At 47.5% G+C, this 12,627-nt stretch overlaps 1 long non-coding RNA gene across 8 annotated transcripts in view; it reads left to right on the top strand.

Annotated features, from left to right (window-relative positions):
* Positions 1 to 12,627, top strand: part of LOC143961916 (uncharacterized) — a 184,033-nt gene that overhangs the window by 82,324 nt on the left and 89,082 nt on the right. For all 8 annotated transcript variants that reach the window (XR_013270582.1, XR_013270581.1, XR_013270584.1 and 5 more), the window contains one exon: positions 5,961 to 6,164. This is a non-coding gene — a long non-coding RNA (uncharacterized LOC143961916). The remainder of the gene's footprint in view (positions 1 to 5,960; positions 6,165 to 12,627) is intronic.

Genomic DNA, 12,627 nt, shown 5'->3' with positions numbered 1-12,627 from the left:
CTGAGGAAGGATTGGTTGCTATCGGAAACTGTCGCCAATTTTGTAACAATAGCGCGATTGGAAGTTCCTGTCCAATAACAACTTGTAGTAAATCTCCTCTAATGGACCACAAATGACTGTGATTGGGTATTGGGTTAGGTTTGGGGTTTAGGGGATGGGGGGGGGGGGGGGTCAATATTAAAGGGCTGGGGTTGGAGGGGGGTAAGAGTTAGGATTAGGGGGTGAAAGCTGAACATACACCAGGAGGTTGCTGATTAATATCGGGTTGTAATCAGTTAATAAACGGAAAAAGAGACGAGTAAAATAAACAGAAAAAGAGACGAGTAGAAGTAAAATTAAATATTTATTGGAACAAATCTGGTTGGTGATGGTGGAATTTTTTTCCTCTTTTATGGCTCCTGTATTGTCTTCCATTAGTCTTCCATTGGTCGTCCAATGAGAAGCTGCAGAACAGCCGGGGCTGCTGTTTTGAAATCACAGGGCCCCTGTACAACCTATTTGAGAGGGTGTATATACTAGGACCAATTTTGGACAGAAGCTAATTAACCTACCAGCATGTCTTTGGAATGTGGGAGGAAACCGGAGTACCCGGAGGAAACCCACGCAGACACAGGGAGAACATGCAAACTCCAGGCAGATAGCGTCGTGGTTGGGATTCAAACCAGCGACCCTTTTTACTGCTAGGTGAGAGTGCTAACCACTACACCACTGTGCCGCCCATGTGTGGCATGTCACTGATCTCTGCTCCCAATCACAGGGAGCTGTGATCAGTGACACTGTCACTAGGCAGAATGGGGAGATGCTTGTTTACATTAGCATTTCCCCCGTTCTCCCTCTCCTGACTGCAGGAGAGCTTTAGGTGTCTGTCCCCCCAACAGACTCCTCTCTGCTCCCTGCTCCATTGTAAGCTCAGTCTTCACTTCACAATCTAAGTCTGGTTCCCTTGTAGTCTTTGTTCCAGCTCCACTGTAGTTTCTGTGCCGGCTCCCTCGTAGACTCTGTGCCGGCTCCCTCGTAGACTCTGTGCCGGCTCCCTCGTAGACTCTGTGCCGGCTCCCTCGTAGACTCTGTGCCGGCTCCCTCGTAGACTCTGTGCCGGCTCCCTCGTAGACTCTGTGCCGGCTCCCTCGTAGAATCTGTGCCGGCTCCCTCGTAGAATCTGTGCCGGCTCCCTCGTAGACTCTGTGCCGGCTCTATACTATATATACTAAGACCAATTTTGGACAGAAGCTAATTAACCTACCAGCATGTCTTTGGAGTGTGGGAGGAAACCGGAGTACCCGGAGGAAACCCACGCAGACACAGGGAGAACATGCAAACTCCAGGCAGCGTCGTGGTTGGGATTCAAACCAGCAACCCTTTTTACTGCTAGGTGAGAGTGCTAACCACTACACCACTGTGCCGCCCACGTGTGGCATGTCACTGATCTCTGCTCCCAATCACAGGGAACAGAGATCAGTCACATTGTCACTAGGCAGAACAGGGAGATGCTTGTTTACATTAGCATTTCCCCGTTCTCCCTCTCTCGACTGCAGGAGAGCTTTAGGTGTCTGTCCCCCAACAGACTCCTCTGCACACTCCTCCCCGCTCCATTGTAAGCTCAGTCCTGACTTCTTCACTGTTTCCCTTGTAGTCTTTGTTCCGACTCCCTTGTAGACTCTGTTCCGGCTCCACTGTAGTTTCTGTGCCGGCTCTCCCTCGTAGACTCTGTGCCGGCTCTCCCTCGTAGACTCTGTGCCGGCTCCTGGCGTCAGGCTGGAACTGATGGGAAGAGGGGACTAAGTCTACGAGGGAGTGGGGAGGAGACTGCAGGAGAGCTTTAGGAGTCTGTCCCCCACTGACTCCTCTCTGCACAGTCCTCCCTGCTCCATCGTAGGCTCAGTCCTGACTTCCTCAGTCTGACTCCCTTGTTGACTCTGTCCCCATTCCCTTGTAGAATCTGTCCCCGTTCCCTTGTAGACTCTGTCCCCGTTCCCTTGTAGAATCTGTCCCCGTTCCCTTGTAGAATCTGTCCCCGTTCCCTTGTAGACTCTGTCCCCGTTCCCTTGTAGACTCTGTCCCCGTTCCCTTGTAGACTCTGTCCCCGTTCCCTTGTAGACTCTATCCCCGTTCCCTTGTAGACTCTATCCCCGTTCCCTTGTAGACTGTGTCCCCGTTCCCTTGTAGACTCTGTCCCCGTTCCCTTGTAGAATCTGTCCCCGTTCCCTTGTAGAATCTGTCCCCGTTCCCTTGTAGACTCTGTCCCCGTTCCCTTGTAGACTCTGTCCCCGTTCCCTTGTAGAATCTGTCCCCGTTCCCTTGTAGACTCTGTCCCCGTTCCCTTGTAGACTCTGTCTCCGTTCCCATGTGGACTTCGCCCAGTTCAGCTATTTTATATGATGTGTCCTGTTCCTAGATCTGGTAGGACTTCCTTGAAGCAGCGTGTCCATCAGACTTTGTGCTCTCTGGAAGTCCTGTTTCCTAGGGGGATATATGATGATTTCTGGATTTCAATGGTGGTAGATGGTTGAGAAAGAACACTAGGCGCGAAGTCCCCCGCCATATTTTACATCAGTTTCCATAAGCTCCATCCTGGCGTGTTTCGCGTTCAGTTTAGATTCTGTATGGCTCTCCATTGATCACTCTCAAATGAAAAGCCATCGACTTGCTCATTGTCTGGAGAGTTCTTATGGTCTAGGAGGTTCTCCTGTGGTATCTTCCGCCTTGTAAGGTGTCTGAGGCTCTGAAATAGAAAAAGAGAACAATGAGATCCATGAATGATTAAAGGAAACCCCTCTATGTAGGGATTTCCTTTAATGGCTGAGAATAGGATTATCTACGTTTTGCCGATAGAAAAAAAAGGTGCAAAATCGCGTCCTATTGATTTCAATGCGACGACCCCTATTGGCACAACTACATACCTTTCGACGTACAAAGAATGGAGGGCGTGTCTCTCTCGCCTCCACCTCCTCCCAGTTTATTCCTCGGAAAAATGGGTGGTCTCTGATGTTGTTGATGGTCGCTTTGTGCTCCTCTTTGCTTTTACTCTGGAGCTATGGGGAAGAAAGAAAACAGAAAAAACATAAGACGACAGTAATGGCGCATGAAGTGCGCCGACTCTCTGGCGGAGCCTATATGTCTACTCTCCTTGTCCTTCTAGGACTGTGTCACTACTTACCTTTTTCAGCAGGTCCACGAAGTCGGGGTAGTTGTCAACCAAGTATGGTGGCCTTAGACAGTTCGTGGGATTGTCTAGCAAACTTAATGATGACTTAGCACCAAAAGCCAGATCAAGTAACGTACCCCCCAACCAGTAATAATCGATGGCTGGATCAAACGGCATCTGTGGGGAAACCTGAAAGAGAAGGATAAGGATGAAAGGTCAGGCTAGAAACCAGCAACATCAACATTACAACAAGTATTTAGTTTCAACGTGTAAATGTTAAAGCCCTGGGGTGGGTGGTAGCTGGATGTGGCCCCCAGGAGTGGACAGGAACCCCAGGGCCAGATGATAATTAGACAGGACCTACAGGGCCAGATGGTAGCCGAATGGGAACCCCATGGCCAGATGGTAGCTGAAAAGGGCTTCCTAGGGCCGGACAGGACCCACAGAGCCAGATGGTACCTGGACAGAGCTCCCCAGGACTGGACAGGAAGCTCAGAGCCATATGGTAGCTGGATGGGAACTCCAAGGCCAGATGATGGTTATACGGGGCCCCCCCAGGACTGGACAGGACCCTCAGGGCCAGATAGTAGCTGGAAAGAGCCCCCAGGTGCAGATGTTAGCTGGACGGGACCCACAGAACCAGATAGTGGCTGGATGAGACCCCCCAGGACTGGACACGATACCCAGAGCCAGATGGGTAGCTGGATGGGACCTCCAAGGTCTATAATCCAGTTCTAATCTGATAATTGCTCTTTATTTACAGTTTCTCTTTAATTCAATCCTAGTATGGTTGATAATTGCCCTGTGTATGGGCACATTGGACTTACCTTGCGTTCAGGCGTGTAGACACTTGCAATGCCGAAATCCGCTATTTTGATGTGACCGGTGCTATCTATGAGGACGTTGTCAAGCTTTAGGTCTCTGTGGAGAAAAAAAAGAGTGTCAGTTCTGCAGTTCAGACAATGATCCCTCCCATATATCCCAGTATTACAGATCCACAGAGGGATGAACAATCACAAAGCTCCCTTTCCTAGCGCCACCCAACGTTTCCTATGATCCGGTCTGCGTTCCTCCATCCTCCTCTCCTTATGTGTGCATCCAGTGGAAAGGCGGACGTTGAAAGGAGGAGGAGGAACCGGTCACCATTGGGTGTTCAGGCAACGGGAGAGGGGAGGGGGTGGGGAATTGTAAAATAAATAATAGTACTTACTGGTGTATGACACCTACGGAGTGGATAAACTGCAGACCACACACGAGCTCCGCTGCGGTCAGTCTGAGGGTGGTGATGTCACATTTTCCTGCCATTTCCACCAGATCTCCTCCGCTCAGATATTCCATGACATAGAAGAAGTGGTCCTGGGGGGGAAACACAGACAGGTCAATCGATGCATTTCACTTAGGAGGTCCAAATCAGAGTCACATGGTGTATATGTATATCTACCCAAATATACTGCATGACGTCTACCTATACCTACCTACAGTCCGTCCATTCATATCTACCTACACTATATCCATCCATATCCATATCTACCTACGCTATATCCATCCATCCATCCATATCCATATCTACCTACGCTATATCCATATCTACCTACACTATATCCATCCACATCTACCTACACTATATCCATCCATCCATCCATCCATATCTACCTACACTATATCCTTCCATATCTACCTACACTATATCCTTCCATCCATATCTACCTACACTATATCCTTCCATCCATATCTATCTACACTATATCCATCCATATCTACCTACACTATATCCTTCCATCCATATCTACCTACACTATATCCTTCCATCCATATCTATCTACACTATATCCATCCATATCTACCTACACTATATCCTTCCATCCATATCTACCTACACTATATCCTTCCATCCATATCTATCTACACTATATCCATCCATATCTACCTACACTATATCCATCCATATCTACCTACACTATATCCATCCATCCATATCTACCTACACTATATCCATCCATCCATATCTACCTACACTATATCCATCCATCCATATCTACCTACACTATATCCATCCATCCATATCTACCTACACTATATCCATCCATCCATATCCACCTACACTATATCCATCCATCCATATCTACATACACTATATGCATCCATCCATCCATATCTACCTACACTATATCCATCCATCCATCCATCCATCCATATCTACCTACACTACATCCTTCCATCCATATCTACCTACACTATATGCATCCATCCATCCATATCTACCTACACTATATCCATCCATCCATCCATCCATATCTACCTACACTATATCCATCCATCTCTACCTACACTATATCCATCCATCCATATCTACCTACACTATATCCATATCTACCTATACTATATCCATCTATATCTACCTACACTATATCCATCCATATCTAGATCTACCTACTCTATATCCATCTATATCTACCTTCACTATATCCATCCATATCGTTATCTACCTACACTATATCCATCCATCCATATCTACCTACACTATATCCATCCATCCATCCATCCATATCTACCTACACTATATCCATCCATATCTATATCTACCTACACTATATCCATCCATCTATATCTGCCTACACTATATCCATCCATCTATATCTGCCTACACTATATCCAACCTATGTCATTCTATGTACATCACATTTCTGAGGTCACTGGCCCAGCAATGATGTCACCAGACTGGGCAGATGATGACATCCAGATATCGTGAAGCAATGTTTGCACTATTTTATATACATGCCATTCATTTTATACTTCTCTCTCTTACGAAAAATAGACTTACCTCCGTCTGGAACGTGGTGTAGGTGTGGGTACAATAATGGCAGCCCCCCACCTTCTCCAGGGCACGACGTTCACACAGGGCGAATTCTTTGCCGTATGAAGCTATCTGCAACTTCTGAACGATCTTCACGGCCACCAACACGCCGCTGTCAATGTGAGTCGCCAGCATCACCTTGTAGGAGAGGGAGAGAGAGAGATGGTTAGTACATTATATTATTCCATGTGCTCTAACTGCTAGGCCTGGTTCACACACGTTTTGCTGTTTGAAGCGCATTCTGCATTTGGATCGCACTTCAGACAGCAATACAGAGGAACCACACATGTTGTGCATGTTGTGTGGGAGGCGGTTGCAACACAGCATTGTTTATTCAAATGGGTCAAGTTCAGCCACAGAGCATGACAAGGGGGTATCATTCCTGCCGCCACATCGGCGAAGGAGAGCATTTGTACACCCCCAGCAACAGGGGGAGCAGTAGAGGGGTGGGGTTTTAAAAGGAGTGTGTGTGGCTGTCAGTGGGTAGAGAGGTGTCGGCTGCTATGGGAAGCCGATCGCCACTTGCGGGCCCCCGGGAGGCAGATGTCCCAGGTGCCCACGCTAGCACACCCCTGTCTGGCCAGTTACTGGAGCTCAGTGCCGGAACTTGTTGTGGCACTGGGTTTCGGGATTCAGCTGTACTCCCCTGTCAGCGGCTCTGCGTGCGGGTTATTTTGTTGTTTTTTTTCGTGCGGGGGAGGGGGCAGCTTTTTTGCCTCCACCCTAGGCCTGGGCCTTGTCGGCCTAGGCCAAAACACAGCACTGTGATCCCCCCCCCCCCCCCAGTGTGTGTGGGCCCCTCCATTCTAATTGCTTACTTACCGTCCCAAAGGCTCCCGATCCAAGTTTCTTATGGAAGATGAAACTCTCCAGAGTCAAGTTGGTCTCTTTGTGTCCTGTAGGGGCCACTACGAATTTTGTAGGGGCCGCTATGCATTCTGTAGGGGACACTACGAATTTTCTAGGGGCCACTACGCATTCTGTAGGGGCCGCTACGCATTCTGTAGGGGTCACTACGAATTTTCTAGGGGCCACTACGCATTCTGTAGGGGCCGCTACGCATTCTGTAGGGGTCACTACAAATTTTCTAGGGGCCGCTATGCATTCTGTAGGGGACACTACGAATTTTCTAGGGGCCGCTATGCATTCTGTCGTCCCGCCGTCTGCTAGAGAGAAGAAAGAGAAATAACGTTTATTGCCTCGCCCTGATACAGGTCTTATCACTGATTTCTATTGGTAATTGAAGTCTCCAATACAGAAAGAAGAACTGATCCCGGAAGTTTACATTTACACAGGGAAATTATCATCCAATCACTGACTAACTGCAGGCTTAGAGCAAGTCTATAGGTGTTCTAAGTCATTTTATGGTGGTTAATTTTCACTACCATACCTAGGAATCGGGGGGGGGTTAAATGTTCACTGCCATTCCCAGCGTTGGGGGGGGTTAAACTTTAATTGCAATGCCCAGCAGTGGGGGTAAAGGGGGGGGGGTTGAGATTTCACTGTCATAGCCAGCAATGAGGGAGGGGGGCAGAATATGGTGGGGTTAAACTGTTACTGCCTTGCCCACTAATATGGGGGGGGGTGGGTTAGACTTTCAATGCCATGCACAGCAATTCGGGCGGGGGGAGATTATGGGAAGGTTGAACTTTCCTTGTCATGCTAAAGCAATGGTGGAGGGGGGGCTAGACTTTTTCTGGAGTTAAACTGTCACTATCTTGCCCAGCAATATGGGTGGGGGAGGGGGGACTTAGGCGTTTAAACTTTCACTGACATGGCCAGCAACGTGGGGGGAGATAATGGGGGGTTTAAAAGTTTCAGTGCCAAACCTAGAAGTTTGGGGGGGTTAGGAGAGGGGATGTGGGGGGGGGGGTCCATTTGATAATTTATTTTGTTAATTATACGTAAAATTGGTATTTGATATCTCCTCCTCTGAGCCCAGTTCCTCTTTAGGGATGAATTTGGTGGAGGAATTCCTTGTTCCTCTTTCATATGTACTATTTGAAGATTTACAACTAATCCTTACATCCTTCGTCACTCCTCCTCCTCTTCCTCAGATGGCTCTCACATTCTGTGTCCTGGGACCATCTCCTTTTCTCTCCTTTTCTCTCTGAAGAACTCTGGAGATCCTCACTGGTTGTGGAACTGCTACTCTTGCTGGGAGCCTGGTCTGCCTGCTCAGTGGAGCTCCCTTTTTCCTCCTCTCTGCTCCTCTTCCTGGGAGCCTGGCCTGTTTGCTCAGCAGAGCTCCCTACATCCTCCTCTCTACTCCTCTTCCTGGAAACCTGGCCTGTTTGCTCAGCCAAGCTCCCTACTTCCTCCTCTCTGCTCCTCTTCCTGGGAACCTGGCCTGTCTGGTCTGCAAACATCTCTAGTTCCTCACTGGCGCTGTAATAGATTTTCTCGTTGCTCCTCTTCCTGGAAACCTGGCCTATCTGCTCAGCAGAGCTCCCTACTTCCTCCTCTCTGCGCCTCTTCCTAGGAACCTGGCCTGTCTGCTCTGCAAACATCTCTAGTTCCTCACTGGCGCTGTAATAAATTTTCTCGCTGCTCCTTTTTCTGCTACTCTGATTGGACAGTGTGGATGTTCCAAAGCAAAGTTCCTCTCTGCTAATCCCTTGTCCTCTCTGCATGGCAGCTTTTATAATTTAATTAGATATGAAATAATAAAGAAAAGTGATAATATAAACTTCTCTTCCTCTTCCTGCGCTGTGTACAATATATACAATCTATATATGAAGGTTATATATGGAATATTCTCCTATAATGGTATGCTGATAGAGAGCTCAGAATTCTGTGTCTGCACTCGTCTGTCTCCAATACACAATGACTCTCCAACTGCCCGACACTCTGCTTTTATAGGCTGGGAGCCCTCTATGATGTCACTTCCTGTCACATGACCAGCCTGAGCTTTCAACTGACACTAACTGACACTTATGCCCATATATGGTAAACAGCCCGGATCATGTAAACAGCACTGATCATGTGATACAGATCTGACATATACCAAAGTGTTGTATAATTTTACACATTATTCATATACATTTATATAGTGCTGACATATTCTGTAGCGCTGTGCAATAGAAAACTATTATTATTACTAATATATATATATATATATATATATATATATATATATATATATATATATATATATATATATATATATAAGAGCTCTGATCTATTCTGTTACATTGTACAATTTTATATATTATTATTATTCAAATATCCAGCCACAGTCTGATCTTCCAACTGACACTAACTGACACTTATGCCCATCCATATATGGTAAACAACCCAGATCATGTAATATGGATCTGACATATACCAAAGTGTTGTACAATTTTACACATTATTTATATACATTTATATTAATTAGTGTTGACATATTCTGTAGCGCCGTGCAATTCAAAACTTTTATTATTATTACTAATATATATTTAAATATTACTGACCCATTCAGTAACATTGTACAATTACATAGTATTATTACAGATTTATATATAGCGTTGTACAATCAGTATTATTATTATATATTTTATATAGCGCTGACATTTACCATAATGTTGTATAATCAGTCATTATTATTATTATTATTATTATTATTATTAATAAAATTAAACATTTTATATAGCACTGACATATACTGTAGCGTAGTACAATCACAAATTATTACTATACATTTTATATAGCACTGACTTAAAACGTAGCGCTGTACAATCGCTTATTTTTACTTTTATATTTATATAGCACAAACATATACCGTAGCGTTGTACAATCACACATTATTACTATACATTTTATATAGCGCTGACATCTACCATAGCTTTTTACAATCACCTATTATTATACATTTTATATAGCACATTACAGGTCCCCCCCATCACATTACAGGTCCCCCCCATCACATTACAGGTCCCCCCATCACATTACAGGTCCCCCCATCACATTACAGGTCCTCCCATCACATTACAGATACCCCCATTACATTAGAGATACCCCATTGCATCAAAGGACCCCCATCACATCAGAGATCTCCCCATAAAATCATAGGACCCCTCCATCATCTCAGAGATACCCCCATCATCTCAAAGATACCCCCATCACATCAGAGGCTACCACCATCACATCAGAGGCCCCCCCCCCCCCCGATATCACATCAGAGGACCCCCCATATCACATTCGCGATCCCCCATCGCATCAGAGGACCCCCCTTCACATCAGAGGACCCCCCCTGCACACCAATTATTACTATTATTATACATTTTATATAGCACATTAGAGATTCCCCCATCACATTAGAGATTCCCCCATCACATCAGATGACCCCCCATCACATCGCAGGTCCCCCCCCATATCATATCACAGGTCCCCCCCATCATATTACAGGTCCTCCCCCCATCATATCACAGGTCCCCCCATATCATATCACAGGCCCCCCCTTCACATCACAGGCCCCCCATCACACCACAGCCCCCCCCCATCACACCACAGCCCCCCCATCACACCACAGCCCCCCCATCACACCACAGCCCCCCCCATCACATCACAGGCCCCCCCATCACATCACAGGCCCCCCCCATCACATCACCGGTCCCCCTATTACATCAGAGGACCCCCATCACATCACAGATCTCCCCATCTCAAAGATACCCTCATATCACATCAGAGGCCCCCCCCCATTACATTAGAGATACCCCATTGCATCAAAGGACCTCCATCACATCGGAGATCTCCCCATAAAATCATAGGACCCCTCCATCATCTCAGAGATACCCCCATCATCTCAAAGATACCCCATCACATCAGAGATCTCCCCATAAAATCATAGGACCCCTCCATCACATCAGAGGACCCCCCATATCACATTAGCGATCCCCCATCGCATCAGAGGACCCCCTTCACATCAGAGGACCCCCCCTGCACACCCATTATTACTATTATTATACATTTTATATAGCACATTAGAGATTCCCCCATCACATTAGAGATTCCCCCATCACATTAGAGATTCCCCCATCACATTAGAGATTCCCCCATCACATCAGATGACCCCCATCACATCACAGGTCCCCCCCATATCATATCACAGGTCCCCCCATCATATGACAGGTCCTCACCCCATCATATCACAGGTCCTCCCCCCATCATATCACAGGTCCCCCTTCACATCACAGGTCCCCCCCTTCACATCACAGGCCCCCCCTTCACACCACAGGCCCCCCCATCACACCACAGGCCCCCCATCACACCACAGGCCCCCCATCACACCACAGGCCCCCCATCACATCACAGCCCCCCCATCACATCACAGCCCCCCCCCATCACACCACAGGCCCCCCATCACATCACAGGTCCCCCTATTACATCAGAGGACCCCCATCACATCACAGATCTCCCCATAAAATCATAGGACCCCCCATCAAATCAGAGATACCTCCATCATCTTAAAGATACCCCCATATCACATCAGAGGCCCCCCCCCCCCATTACATTAGAGATACCCCATTGCATCGAAGGACCTCCATCACATCGGAGATCTCCCCATAAAATCATAGGGCCCCTCCATCATCTCAGAGATACCCCCATCATCTCAAAGATACCCCCATCACATCAGAGGCTACCCCCATCACATCAGAGATCTCCCCATAAAATCATAGGATCCCTCCATCATCTCAGAGATACCCCCATCAAATCAGAGGCTACCCCCATCACATCAGAGGTTACATCAGAGGCCCCCCCCGATATCGCATCAGAGGACCCCCCATATCACATTAGCGATCCCCCATCGCATCAGAGGACCCCCTTCACATCAGAGGACCCCCCCCCTGCACACCCCTTATTACTATTATTATACATTTTATATAGCACATTAGAGATTCCCCCATCACATCACAGGCCCCCCCCATCACATCACAGGTTCCCCCCCCCATCACATCACAGGTCCCCCCATCACATCACAGCCCCCCATCACATCATAGGTCCCCCTATTACATCAGAGGACCCCCATCAAATCAGAGATACCTCCATCATCTCAAAGATACCCCCATATCACATCAGATGCCCCCCCCCCATGTCACATCAGAGGTTCCTCCCCCCCGTCACATCAGAGGTCTCCCCGTCACATCAGAGGACCTCCCATTATCATCAGAGGGACCCCTCATCACCTAAGAGGACCCCCGTCAAATCAAAGGTCCCCCATCACACTAGAGATATCGCATCACAGGATCCCCTATTACATCAGAGGACCCACATCATATTAGAGACCCCCCCAGCAAATCATAGGACCCCCCCCCCATTACATCAGAGGAATCCTCCTCACATCAGAGATATCCCCATCACATCAGAGAGATCCCCATCACATCAGAGATCCTCCATCACATCAGAGGACCCCCCCCCTTCACATCAGAGAACCCCCATCATAGCAGAGATCTCCCCATTACATCAGATTATTCCTCATCACATCAGAGCCCCCCCCCCCCCTCACATTAGAGATCCCCCTTCGCAATAGACATCTCCCCATCACATCAGAGGACCCCCCGATATCACATCAGAGGACCCCCCCATATCACATCAGAGGTACCCCCCCCATATCACATCAGAGGTACCCCATTACATCAATGGACCT

This window comes from Lithobates pipiens, unplaced genomic scaffold (genome assembly GCF_037356315.1).
Source record: "Lithobates pipiens isolate NorthernLeopardFrog02 unplaced genomic scaffold, aLitPip1_a1.2 Scaffold_8, whole genome shotgun sequence".
Classification (NCBI taxonomy): domain Eukaryota; kingdom Metazoa; phylum Chordata; class Amphibia; order Anura; family Ranidae; genus Lithobates; species Lithobates pipiens.
Note: the sequence above shows the minus strand (reverse complement) of the source record. Positions and strands in the feature narration are given on the sequence as shown.